Source organism: Leiobunum rupestre, chromosome 7, assembly GCF_980474605.1.
Source record: "Leiobunum rupestre chromosome 7, qqLeiRupe1.1.hap1, whole genome shotgun sequence".
In the NCBI taxonomy this organism is placed as follows: Eukaryota; Metazoa; Arthropoda; class Arachnida; order Opiliones; family Sclerosomatidae; genus Leiobunum; species Leiobunum rupestre.
The window spans coordinates 53,999,508-54,013,181 of NC_143390.1; positions in this window are offsets into that span (position 1 = coordinate 53,999,508).

The window sequence follows — 13,674 nt, forward strand, 5'->3', positions numbered from 1 at the left end:
CTACGTTTGGTTATTGGTGATTTACTATCGATAAGTTTATGCGAGACAAATCTTATTCTTCTCACCCACTCATCTCTTATTACTTCTTCTTTCGGAAAGCGATGAAAGCTTATACCGTGAGATGACATTGTATTGCTAAGGCAATTAGGAACACAACAGGTATTACCCCTCGACCAATTAATATTTTTAGGCATTCCGAACGTAATTTAATGTAATTAAAATTAGACTGAAATCAAAATCATACGAATATTCAAATTACTTATCAACACACAATAGGCCTTTGACAGACTGCGATCTGCGAAATTATTTTGGCGGTAACCCACCTGGCTGGTAGCCCTGCACTATGAAAATCTAAATCCAAAGACTAAATTAGAGACTAAAGTTACGATGTTGTATGTCCCGTTGCTCTATCGCATATTTGTCCGAGTGACTGACGTTTTTTTTATTGAAACAGCTATTGCTGACGCCCCATTAGCCACTGGTGAAAAAAATAAAGTATTTAGTTGGTAGATATAAATCCATTTTCTCTACAGTACCTGGCAGGACGAATATAATCGAGCACTACATTGATATAGGTGATAGCCTTCCCATCGCTAGCGCTCCATACCGATCTTCGCCTGCCAAACGGCAAATTATGGATGACATAATAAACGAAATGATTCAACAAGATATCGTCGAACCTTCCAGCAGCCCTTGGGCCGCTCCCACTTTATTGGTTTCCAAAAAGGATGGTTCTTGGCGTTTAGTCATAGATTACCGAAAATTTAATTCCGCCACTCGCGGCGATGCTTTCCCCCTTCCTCGTATCGACGATATCTTGGAATCCATCCATAAACCCCGTTATATTACCACATTAGACATGCGCGCCGGTTATTGGCAAGTTCCGATACATGAGGCTCATAGAGATTTAGCTGCTTTTGTTACCCATAGAGGTCTTTTTAAGCCAAAGGTCTTAATGTTCGGATTAAAGAACGCTCCTGCCACCTTTCAGCGGATGGTAAACAATTTATTTATTGATATGTCTAGCTCTGGCGTTTGCGCGTACCTAGATGACTTGATTATTGCCTCCGCTGATTTCGAAACTCATTTAAAAACCCTTGAGACGGTTTTTAACCGGCTGATGAAAGCAGGCCTTACCATCAAAGCCTCTAAAACACAATTTTGTCGCCAGGAATGTGGTATTAGGGCATATCGTCAACTATGATGGTGTTAAAGTCGACCCCGCGAAAACGGATTTAATGCAAACCTACCCAACTCCCAAAAATATTCGGCAACTACGTAGATTTTTAGGGATGGCCTCTTATTATAGAAGATTTATACAAGATTTTTCCAAAATTGCAAGCCCCCTTAACAGCTTATTGAAAAATGACGCCGTTTGGAGTTGGGGTGGATTACAAGAATCTGCTTTCCAAAAATTAAAAATAAATTTATCGTCGGCCCCAGTTTTAAGTTCGCCGGACTATAATCATCCGTTCACCATCTATTGCGATGCTTCAAACGTAGGTGTCGGAGCAGTTTTACAACAACGTATTAATGGTCGTAAACACGTTATTCAGTATGCTAGCAGATCCCTTAGTACTACCGAGCGAAAATATTCGACTACAGAGCGAGAGTGCCTAGGCGTTCTATTTGGTGTGGAGAAGTTCCGTCCTTACATTGAAGGCACTAAATTTGAAGTGTTTACAGACCATAGTTCCCTTAAATGGCTCCATCGTGCTCCCGACCCTACAGGTAAATTTGCCAGATGGAATTCCCGGCTCCAGGCTTTCGACTTTACCCTTCATCATGTCCCCGGTAAAGACAATCCTGTCGCAGACGCGTTATCCCGAATGTCAGAGGGTGACCCAGTTGTCGACGGCCATATTTCGGCTATATCTACCGTTAATCCCGAAAACCATAACGTCCTCTATGATCCGAATGAGTTGATTACTGCTCAAGCTAATGACCCCAAATTAGGTCCACTAAAATCCTACATGAAGGATGGGCATGTGCCGAAAGACCGTACCGTCGCCGACTGGATTAAGAAAATTTACCCTCACTGTGAATTGCGCGAGGACATTATTTATAAAGATATTGGAAAAATCGAAAGAACAGGTTGGGACACCTACAAAATATTAGTACCAGAGGCCCTAAGAGCGCGCATTTTATTCATGACCCACGATATCCCTTCGGCAGGCCACTTGGGCACCCGAAAAACTTTGAAACGGCTCCAAAGTCAATTTACTTGGGAGGGTCTTACGCGTGACGTCCTTAAATATTGTTCTTCATGTACAGTGTGCCAAAAACACAAAACCCCCCGGCAATTACCCGCGGGACTGATGAGGAGTAGTGACGTCGCGGAACCTTTTGACGTTATTTCCATCGATTTAAAGGGTCCTTATCCCCGTAGTAAACGAGGATTTAAATTCATCTTGGTCGTTACAGACTATTTAACTAAGTGGGTGGAAATATTTCCATTGCGCAATGCGCCCACGAAGCCCATTATTAAGCATCTCATAAACGATGTGTTTACGAGGTATGGTCTCCCTTCGGTGGTTGTCAGCGACAATGGGAAGCAATTCGTCTCAAAATTATTTCAATCAATTTTTATCCAATTAGGTGTAAAACAAAATTTCACTAGTTTATATCATCCGCAAGAAAATTTAACAGAAAGATTTAATCAAATTATTGGCACTATGGTTGCTTCTTACGTGACTGACAACCACCAGGATTGGGACATCCACTTGCAACAACAAGCAATGGCCCTCAGAACTATGATTAACGATGCAACCGGTTTCAGTGCGGCCGAGCTAATGTTTGGACGCGAGTTACGAACCCCCTCGCATCTAATTTTAAATAAAAATATTGATAATTATGTAGACAGCGCGGCGGAGACAGCCTATGGTTTCAGGACCCTACCTAAAGTCCAAAAAGCTTTAGAGGAGGCCTACCACAACCTTAAGCAGGCTCAAGCCAAACAGAAGGCGAATTATGATAAGCGCCACCGCGACTTCGAGGTTTTTGAAGGCGATCTCGTCTACAAACGCACTCATTACTTGTCAAGTGCAGCCGACAATTATTCGGTAGGTTTATCGCAAAAATTTGAAGGCCCCTATGTAATACTTAAAAAGTTTAGCGCCCGTACATATAAGCTAGGTGATGTACAAACTAATAAGCCTTTATTTGGAACTTACAATATATCACACGTGATCCAACAACTGGCAAAGTTAAAGTTTCATCCTTGTGAGATTGACTTTTTTCCCTTGTATGCATACGTTTTTTTTTGTCGCCCTTATGTATGTAACCCACAGTGCACCGGGATATATTGAGACGTCTCATTCCATACTTTGTCTGCAGCGCCCATTTAAACAATTTGTTTTTTTTTACACAATTTCCTTCATTAAATTTCTCGACTTCTTTTTTTGTACTGATTCGTTTCATTCACCCTGTATTTTAATTATTGCGTGGGATTGTTGTTTTTTTTTATTATTACTTATTCGTTTAGGTCACACGAGAACGTGCGACATTAGTCCGGGGAGAATGTAACGCTAAAATCAGCTTTGATATAGGCCTAGCCAATTTAAATTATCTTTCAATATTATATTATAAAAACACCCGAATTCCCTCCGTATTATTTAAATAATTTCTTGACATAAGTAAGCCTATATAATTTACAACTTTAGATAGCCGTTTCGGGCTTTCCGAAATTTCCCAGAAAACGTTCTTCGAAACCCATTTACCTACCTCGGCGCTGGTCGCTCGATGACAACTGATGAGTTTACCCCCTTTCTGCCCCCGTGCTTTATTGAAAGTCGTTTTGGGACTACTGGCCAGGGTCTCCTCTCGCTTTCTTTCATATGCCGACTCGAGGCACCGTATTTTATTGGGCTTAGCGTTGAACCCTTTTCTCTCCCCTTATTCCTAAAAAGTAAAAGCCCCGTTGTAAATACCTTTCTCCCCAGCATTGAGGTTTGCCAATATATTTCCAATGCCATATCTTTTGTAATTTACGTGCATTTCCACGAACCATATTTTCGTGGGAATGGTTGAAAGTTTCAAACCAGGGCAATTCCTAAATGAGTTTTGGCCTGTAAAAATATTCTGGTTGTATTGTTTGTGTGTGCTGAACTTCGGTTTAATTTATGGTGGTAGCTACATTGGCGGCCCCCGCCAACCCTACTTTGACATTATAGTATCTGCGAGATGCGCGGTCTCTCTTTTCAAGTTACCGGACCCGCGATCTTGGTCCCACGGTCTCTAATTTGAGAGTGACCTCACCAGGACTTCTAGGACCCAGGTCGAGATTGGTCAGAGCAATCTGACGTACGAAAAACCCACGTGACCTATGCTACTTTAAAAACAGGACTTTGTCGTTTCTTAGACAGATCTGGACGAGAGTCTAAAACGAGAATGCGACAGCAATATATCGCGCCGAAAAGGTAAGTGAAAGTTACGCTCTGTGCGGTTTTCCCTTTCGTCTTAGCAGGGCTCTAATTTTTAAATAGACCCTATGCGAATATTAAATGTCCACGTGACGATATTCGGTCAACGTAATCGCGGAGATCCGCGTGTGCGGTTTTCGATGCTTGCATCTTGCGCGCCGTATTCGTTTTCATAACCAGCGTCTTTGGCACTCAAGCTTGGGACTAATCCGTAAAACAATTATTTTATTATATTTTTGGTTTATTTGTTTGTTTGATTATTTTGATTATGTTGTAATTTGTTGCTTAAATTTCGCAACCACTGCCCCACTACGTACGTAGAATATCCATAGTCTGAGACTTTTGTTAAAGAAAGTTTCAAAGAAATAATAATGGCAGTTACATTTCTTTTTGTTTTGTTAACTATTAAATGGCAAACCTCAAACCTAATTTCTAAATTTAAGCATACAACCAATTCCCCTAGACACTTTTAAATGTTTACCCTCGCTCACTCCAATAGTGAAAGTGACGCGAGTCCCGGGCCAGTAGTATTCTTTACGACCAATGTAGCGAAGCATCCTATCACTGTAAAATTAAATTATTTATAAGCCACTATTTCCCCTTTACACTTACTAGTCCAGTTGTAGCGGTGCAAAGTAAGATTTTTTGCGTTACATTTTGGGGGCCCGTCTGGGATCCTTAATTTGACATTAAAAAATTAAATTAAATTAAATTAAATTAAACATTAATTTGTTTTAATGACACCTTCATTACATTTTGCAAAACGACCACTTGGAATGCGAATTCCAAGCAGTTGGAATCAATTTATAACGTTTTTCTTTTAATTTCTACATAACTGTCTCAATATCTCCTGAAAGACTTATGCCTTATTTTGGCTTTGATTTTTAAACTCTTAGGGATTTTTTTTTACACCTTTTGCGTGTTTGTTTTTCCTTTTTTTTGTGGAACATATGTTAGTTTTGCCAGGAGTATACAGAGTAGTTTAGTACCCAATTTTTATTTTTATTTCTATACAAATCAAGACGTTCTTATATCTGCGTTAACCTTGTGAGTTACGGTAGGTTTTCTTCGAATTTGCTTTTATGAATAATTACTGTCGTTTTGACGACGAAGATATATTTCTTTGCCGACTGTTCCGCCAACAGCGTTATATAAATCGCGAAAATAGAAACATGGTAGTAACAGATGGCAGTCCGAGTTCCCGTAGCTCATCACCAATTCCTAATGATCCTAATAATCAGGGAGGAAGTATGAATATTCCCGATCCGACGTTAATAGTCACCCAGGCTGCCGATCCGAACTCAACCGGCGGTAGCTCTGGCCTCTCAAGTAATTCAATTAATTTAGGTGTCGCCCCCCCTATCAGTTCCATAAATGCTGCGACCATATTTACGAATACTATTACGACTAGTGGTGTTAGTAGTATTCTTTACGACCAATGTAGCGAAGCATCCTATCACTGTAAAATTAAATTATTTATAAGCCACTATTTCCCCTTTACACTTACTAGTCCAGTAGTAGCGATGCAAAGTAAGATTTTTTGCGTTACAATCGCTCGAGTATTCTGTAGTAGAATCAAATCAAAAGTGTCTCAGTAGAAGGAAAGTAAGGTCGACACGCCAGTTCCGGGTTCGGGTTCAGATTCGAGTACGGGTTTAGGGATTTAAAGGGTGAAATAGGGGTAAAACCGCTGAAAAGTCAATGTATTTTTGATATATTTCGCGACGATGTCTTTTATCGTATATCAACATATTGTGTTCAGGACCAACTTGTTTTATGTTATCTTTATCACCGCTTATCTCAAAGAGTACACTTATATGGTACTCGAACGTACGGCTTGTTTATCTCGCGTTTTATGGTACGGAATAAGTTATGATACTTGATAACCTAGGTGAGAGATAGCACGCGAGCGCGGATTACCCGGGGACGCGGTTAATTTGAATTTAAAATATGGATTTTGTTTAAAGGTGACGTCATGGAATATTCCTTCTTAAAATGACGTAGAATGGAAATATTTTTAAACTTCATTTTAATAGCATTAGTACTTAAATATGCTTGGCACTTGAACCTACATCACGAGTATTTCTTTAAACGAATATTTCAAGTTTTAGTATGAGAAACGTATCGTTCTCAAGTATTGTAATTGTACACGTGATTCCGTATGAGGACCGGGATATTTTTAAGGAATTGTTTCCTTTGCAGGTGGATCTTGAATATCCTCCAGAGTTGCATGATTACATAACGATCTCCCAGTAGCGGCGGAATCTAAAGTTATCACACCTGATATGTTATCTCCATACTCCAAAGATCTCTTAGGAAAATTAAATATTAAGGGGAATCAAAGTCTACCGAAACTTCTTCCTAATTTAAATAATAAAGAGAAATACATAGTACATTACCGCAATTTAAAATATTATGTAGAATTAGGTTTGAAAATAACCAAGGTTCATCGAGCTCTAACCTTCACTCAAGGAAAATGGTTAGAAAAATATGTTAGATTCAACACTGAACAGAGGAAATTACCCAAGAGCTCATTTGAAAAGAATTTCTGGAAACTTATGATTAACTCTGTTTTCGGGTAAATCAATTTAAATAATTTATTCCTGTTTTTTTCCCTTACTTCATTTAATTCTTTAGAAAAACAATGGAAAATCTACGCAAGCATATAAATTTTGAGTTGATTCATAAACCAGAAAGAATGTTAAAAGTTACAAGTTCCCCGCAGTTTTAACACTTAACCATCTTTAATGAAGAGTTAGCCGGCGCTCATAAGAAGAGAGTTAAAATTGTTCTTAACCGGCCTATATTTACCGGATTCACCATTCTAGATTTATCTAAGGAGCTCATGTATCGGTTCCATTATGGATTCAGAAAAAATACGTACGGGAACAAAGCATCACTATTATTTACAGACACTGGTAATTAAATTTAATATGAATTTTTATTTAAATAGTACTAATATATAAAATATTTACAGACATTTTAACGTACAACATTAAGACGGATGATGTTTATAAAGACTTTGAAGTTCATAAAAACCACTTTGACTTATCTGATTATCCACCTTCGCATTTCCTTCTAATCAGAATAAAAAAGCTCTCGGTTATTTTAAAGACGAGACAAATTCAAAGCTTTGTAGGACTTCGGGGAGTCTAAGACCACTGAAGAGATAGAAAAGGAGTTGCGATTGGGGAAATCTTTAGAGTCAAGGGTGTTACTATGAACGTTAGTAGAAACGTCATCCGCCACGAAGACTATGAACGTTGTCTTTTTAATCAAGAAACCATGTCAGTCGAGATGATGCGTATAGCTAGTTTCAAGTATGAGCTATTTACTTTAAATACTAGAAAACTTTGTTTATCGCCAAATGATGATAAGAGATATATTCTACCCTGCGGGGTTCGTTCATTAGCGCACGGTCATAAAGATATTGAAAAATGATAACGAATGCTTGTATTTACGTATATAGAAGTGGGGTGGCAGAGTGGTTAGCACTTTCGCCTCGCAGCAAGAGGAGCCGGGTTCGATCCCAGCTTGTGGCACTGGGTGAAAACTCGGAACAACTCCTTCTGCGTTGAGTTTGCAAGTTCTCTCCCCACTGGATTAAGGGGTTTTCCCCCGAGTTCTTCGGTTTCCCCTTCCTTAAAAACTTGTTGAGGTTAACGGTAATAGTTATTGTAGGGAGCTGTTGGCTCGATCTCGTGGCATGCAGGGCTTGCCACCACCCTCCTACGCATTGTAACCCGGCCACCTGAATTAAAGGCTTCAAAAGTCGCTTTACGACTTAGGCCTAAGGTGGTGCCTTGGGTATTAGCCTAGCTGATTATTATTATTATTATTATATAACAAGTTGACAAGCCAAAATATACCTCTCCTCGGAAGAAATGTACCTAGTGGTATTAATTTCTCGAGATAACCCTTAAAGATATATCTCCGCAATTTAGAGTTATTTGTTAAAAATGTTATCCCAGTTCTATCCAGCCCGGTATAAAATTTTAATTATAATTAAAATAATTGCGACGAAACGACCAATTTTTATTTATTCAGAATATTATAAGTTCAGTAGTTACAACAGTGAGTTAGACGTACTATAACAATGCACAATTGAATTAAACCCTTTTTACAGTACACGTTTATCAGTTGAATATAATACGAAACAAATTTTAATGAAAGAAATATCTACAGAGGGTATTATAACGACCGTTCGCTTTTTGTCTTATAATTTTAACGGAATTGGGCCAATTTTAATTAAACGATAGTTATCGAAATTTTTTTAAAATAATATTCCCTAAGGCCGCGCGATAAATTTATGAGAATAATTTCCCGTCGCCGTTATATTGAAAATTAATTTGATTCGGGATTGCCAGAACTGTAATGTTGTGGGTGGGTGATTAGAAAATAAAATGGCAAGCAAAATTATGCAAAATTATAAATGTTTATTTTTATTCAGAACAGTCTATGGAACGTTCTAGATTTAACTTTCATCAATAACCCAACAATATATATCCCTTCTACGTAATTGTACAGAACTGGTACTCAAGTGTCTAAGACTAGATTTGTCTTAGTTCATCGTGATTGAAAAATAAACCAAAACACACTTACACTTACTTAATTAGCCTCACAGGTTGAGTTGATAATTTCAAGGGTATAATTAAGTTATTCCAATTCAAAAAATAATAACAATCAATTTTATCTTAGTTTTTCTTGACAGCTGACTCGAGTTAGTTCACAATTACTTTAATACTTTCAGTCTTAAACACGCACTGGTCATACACTTAAGTCCATTCACGCACGTTCCCAACGCGAAACACAATTTAACTCTTTTCTTGACCGAAGACCGAACATAACTTTTGATCGACACCAGGACCCCGTCCTGTAGTAGTTCGACTGACAGCCAAGAACTAAGAAATACTATCTTCTATATTGACGGCAACGGCCTTATGTACTTTTATTTTGTATGTTTTTTGACCCGTCGAGATTTGACTAAAGTTCGAAAAATTGAAGAGATTATATTTTTTACCCGGTTTGATTGATAGTTCTCCACACGGTGGCGCTATATTATTACTTTGATATAGTTTCCGCGGGAGGTTTGAATAATTATCCTTTTTCTAAGCGTTATTAAAAGCTAACAATGAACTACTTTTTGTGTTTCAACGAAATTTTGTTAAGAATTTAACAAAAATTTAAAACAAAACAAAAAACCGTGCCAAAGAATAAACAAACAAAGTTCAATATACAGATATTGTATTAATCCGTTTAGTAAAAAAAAACCCGCTTTATCATAATGGTTCCTTTACTTTAATATTTTTCCTAAGGAAGTCAATGGCTCGGCGGTGAACTATCCGCATTGTTACAATGCGACCCAGGTTCAATTCCTGATCACGATCAAATTTTACATTAAAATACTAAAATATTTAATTAAATATAAGATTAATATAATTCATAAATATTTAATTAAATATAAGATTAATATAATTTATAAATATTTAATTAAATATAAGATTAATATAATTTATAAATATTTAATTAAATATAAGATTAATATAATTTATAAATATTTATTTAAATATAAGATTAATATAATTTATAAATATTTAATTAAATATAACTAGCAATATACGCTTCCAATAAAGCTGAAGGTCTAATTTTCGATTAAGCGAAATAAGTGTCGGTGGTTCTGTGGTAGAACGTCCGCCTGTCATACAGGAGGTCTTGGGTTCAAATCCCGCCCGATGTGATCGCAAATTGATACTAAGACGAATATCGTAAACAATCGGTGGAAACCCTGCCATTTGGACGTTGAGAAGGGAATATTTTTACATAATTAGGTAGTTTATCAGCCGTGAACACGCCTCGGAATATACTTTTAGTACTTAAATCTTTTTCAAGAATTTTAGATATCTGTAGCGAATCCATTAATTACTGTAATCGAAAATCACGGTTCGATTTTTATCAATTTCAATCAAATTTTGAAACTCAGCGTAAATTAGAATGGAAATCGTCTCCGGTAACGGTTTTGCCAATTTTAATTCTAATCTCAGGTTACTGTTTTTTTACAAGATGCAAGTGATTAGCGTTGTTATAAAGATCAGAGGTTAAATTGTACGCGAACAAACAATTTCCGTTAGAGTAATCTTCCCGACTTATCTGATTCCCTTCATCTACGTTCCACTGATTAGTTTGAATGAAAAGATTGCAATACGCTTGAATATATTGATTTTCCTCAAAGTTTAGAGATAACGCCTTATGCGGGACGCTGCTACCGTCAATGTACAATCCAGTGCTTGATAAATCAAAATGTTGAAAGTTGTACGGTGATTTTTTCAAATCTCCTAGAAACGCTTTTTGTTCCACACACCCGATAACAACTTTCTTGGGTGCTTGTCCGGTAAATAAATGATCTTGAACACTAGTCATAAGACCAGCGGGTATAGAAAATGAGGTGCACTCCGAACGAGTTACAGGATATTTAGCGGTTCCATGTTGTAGCGCCTTGGCTTGAGCGAGCGATAGTTCCGGTATAACGTTTACTTTCCTCAGGTAAAGGGAAGCTGATAAAATCTTCACTTTACATTTTACGACGGAGTGTACGCAAAAAGCTACTCTATTTTTATCGAATTTAAATTTCAAATCAACCATATTTAATAAAAAACGTGGTTGTTGACATAAATCAGTATGGACTACGCCTAACAAGTCAATCACCCCTTTTTGCGCTAAACTCGCTCGTTTAGAGAAACCATCGTTATCGAAAAATGAATCGAACTTCCCAGGTGTACCCCGATAGAAAAGTGAACTTGTTAAATAACTTTTTTTCGCAGAATCTCCGAACGTTAATAGAGTTTGTATCATAGTTTTATAAGCGTAATTTTGACTGAATGGTGTTACTGATCTTTCATTAAGAAATACGTGAACGTCGCTAAAAAGCGAATGAAGAAACAAATTCTCGGGGGCGATATTGTCGCTGGAGTTCCGGCTGCCCCACCTTAACTCGAACGTGCAACAAAGTTTGTGAAAGGTCTATATACGTTTCAGAGTTACCGTTGATAGAAAATCTAATTGATGCGTTATCAACTATATTTGATATTGGATTATACTCAACCCATTCACCACTAATAATCGAAGATTGTGTCATAGGTACTTGTAACAAAGCTAGCTCGGAATTTATACATTGAACCTAGTGCGAGTGTAAAAGGGACATTATGAGAATATATCGGAACGTTAAGGAAACCATTCTTTCGCTATCCTGCCTGCTGTTGAAATGCCGCTTTTCGACTGATTATGATAATGTTGAACTACTTGGTGGTGTATGAAATACAGCGAATGTTTTTAAGTGTCAATCTTACAGGATTTTGAATTAAACGTTTTGAAATATTTGACTTATGAATACCCTTGTAAAACTCTGTAACTCCTATAGGATCAATCGCTGTTCCAGGCGTTTTTCTCACAGCGTCATACAAAAGATCGATTATATTAGATCCTCCAATCACTTGTCCTCGAATAGAAAGTTCTCCTGAGTTAGTCCATCTAATATATCTCGGATCTTCCGTAGTCGCTCGGTATAGTGCAATTGCATCACTAACATAAGTTGCAGGTAGAGAATAAGATATTTGCGCGAACCAGGTTTTAGGCCGTCCAGAGTTTTCAATATTGGGAGTGATTTGCTCTTTACGTACGTAAGTTAACCGTCGTTGGAGAGTTTGATTGTATAATGCTAGTTTCTCTGATTCGTTTAAATTTGGATTATCTAGAATAGATATCATTTCATCATCGAGTGTCTTCTCTTTTTGAAGTACAGGTGTTTCTTCTGTTTTAGAAGGTGTAGTGTTTTTTAATCTCTCCATTACATCTTCAGGTACTAGAAGCATTTTTCGAGCCATCATCGGTTTATAGCTCGGCTTATTGCACTTCCGGCGACTGAGCTCACGATAGATAGCAGTGGCGCTAATAAAAATAGAAGAAAACCACCCTTTTGTACCAGAATCTTTCGTCGTTTTGATATAGGGTTCTTCTTCGACACGTTTCGTATAACCGCGCTATGTTTCTTTAACCGCTTACGATGACGTTCTGACAGTTCAATTGTTTAGTGTAATACATTTATACAACATTCAACGAGAGCCAATATAGCTTCCTCGCTAGCGTATTTAATAGCTGTCTTTCTTTGATTTAGATTACAGGATGTCAGGAAACGTAGAAAGTCTATGTTTTCCTTTACTCGTTTTGAGACATTTTGAGATTTTTTTAGCCTTTCTTAAAGCGCAATGAACAGTTTCGGAATGAAAAGGGCAGTTTAATTCAACGTCTTCTAGTTGTGATAACTTAGGACAACCGGTATCTTCGACGTTAGTTACTGAAACACCAAGGAGTGTCGATAATACTGCAGCTTTTTCTAAACCTTTGGTGAAAAATGAAGTTGCTTTATCTGATTGCAAATGTCACGTCTCGTTCTGTAAGGACGTTCACCGTCATCCCATCGAAGGTGACAAATGTTATGAGATATCCATCTGCAGGGTCTTTTATCTTCATTTGAAAGCTCTTTGAAAGGGTATGGAGATTTGAAAGTAAACACTTCCGATTCTTCAGTTTCTAATACTACGTAAGCTAATTCTTTAACAATCCACTCTCGATTAACCCTAAAGAAATTCCCTTCTATAATACACTTCATTTTGGAATAAAGACCGCCGATTCTTCACCCGGTATTAAACCTGTTCGTAGTAAATACTGATCAGGAGTGTGAGGTTTCAAGTCAATTAATAAAGAACCAAACTTCCGTGACGTAGCTTGTTGAAACGCATCAATAACGTATTTGCTATTGGTTGGAGATATCTGCCTCGCGAGATGATAAATTGTTGATTTATCTCGCGGTGATTTAAAAATAAATAGATAATGAGCATTTAAATTTAAAGTTCTTATTTCTTTTCCGGGGTAATAAAGGTTTTGCATTAAAATTAGTACGGAGGTGTTTCTGTGATGAGATCCACGAATAAATAAATTAGTTACATCTTTATTATTAGATAGCTCGCATAATAAATCGTCTAAAATAACTAAATTCCTAATTTGCGGGTTTAATATATTAACATCGAGTAACCCTTCGTGAAACTCGACTGAAGGTGTGTGTTGTAATATTGATTGAAATGGTTTCGGCTGATACTCGGTATAACACCATATTATCATCTCCGGAGGAGGGGATATGCAGATCTTCTTATGTTGAATCAACCGCCCCACCAGGAATGACTTTCCGCATTGGGTGGATCCG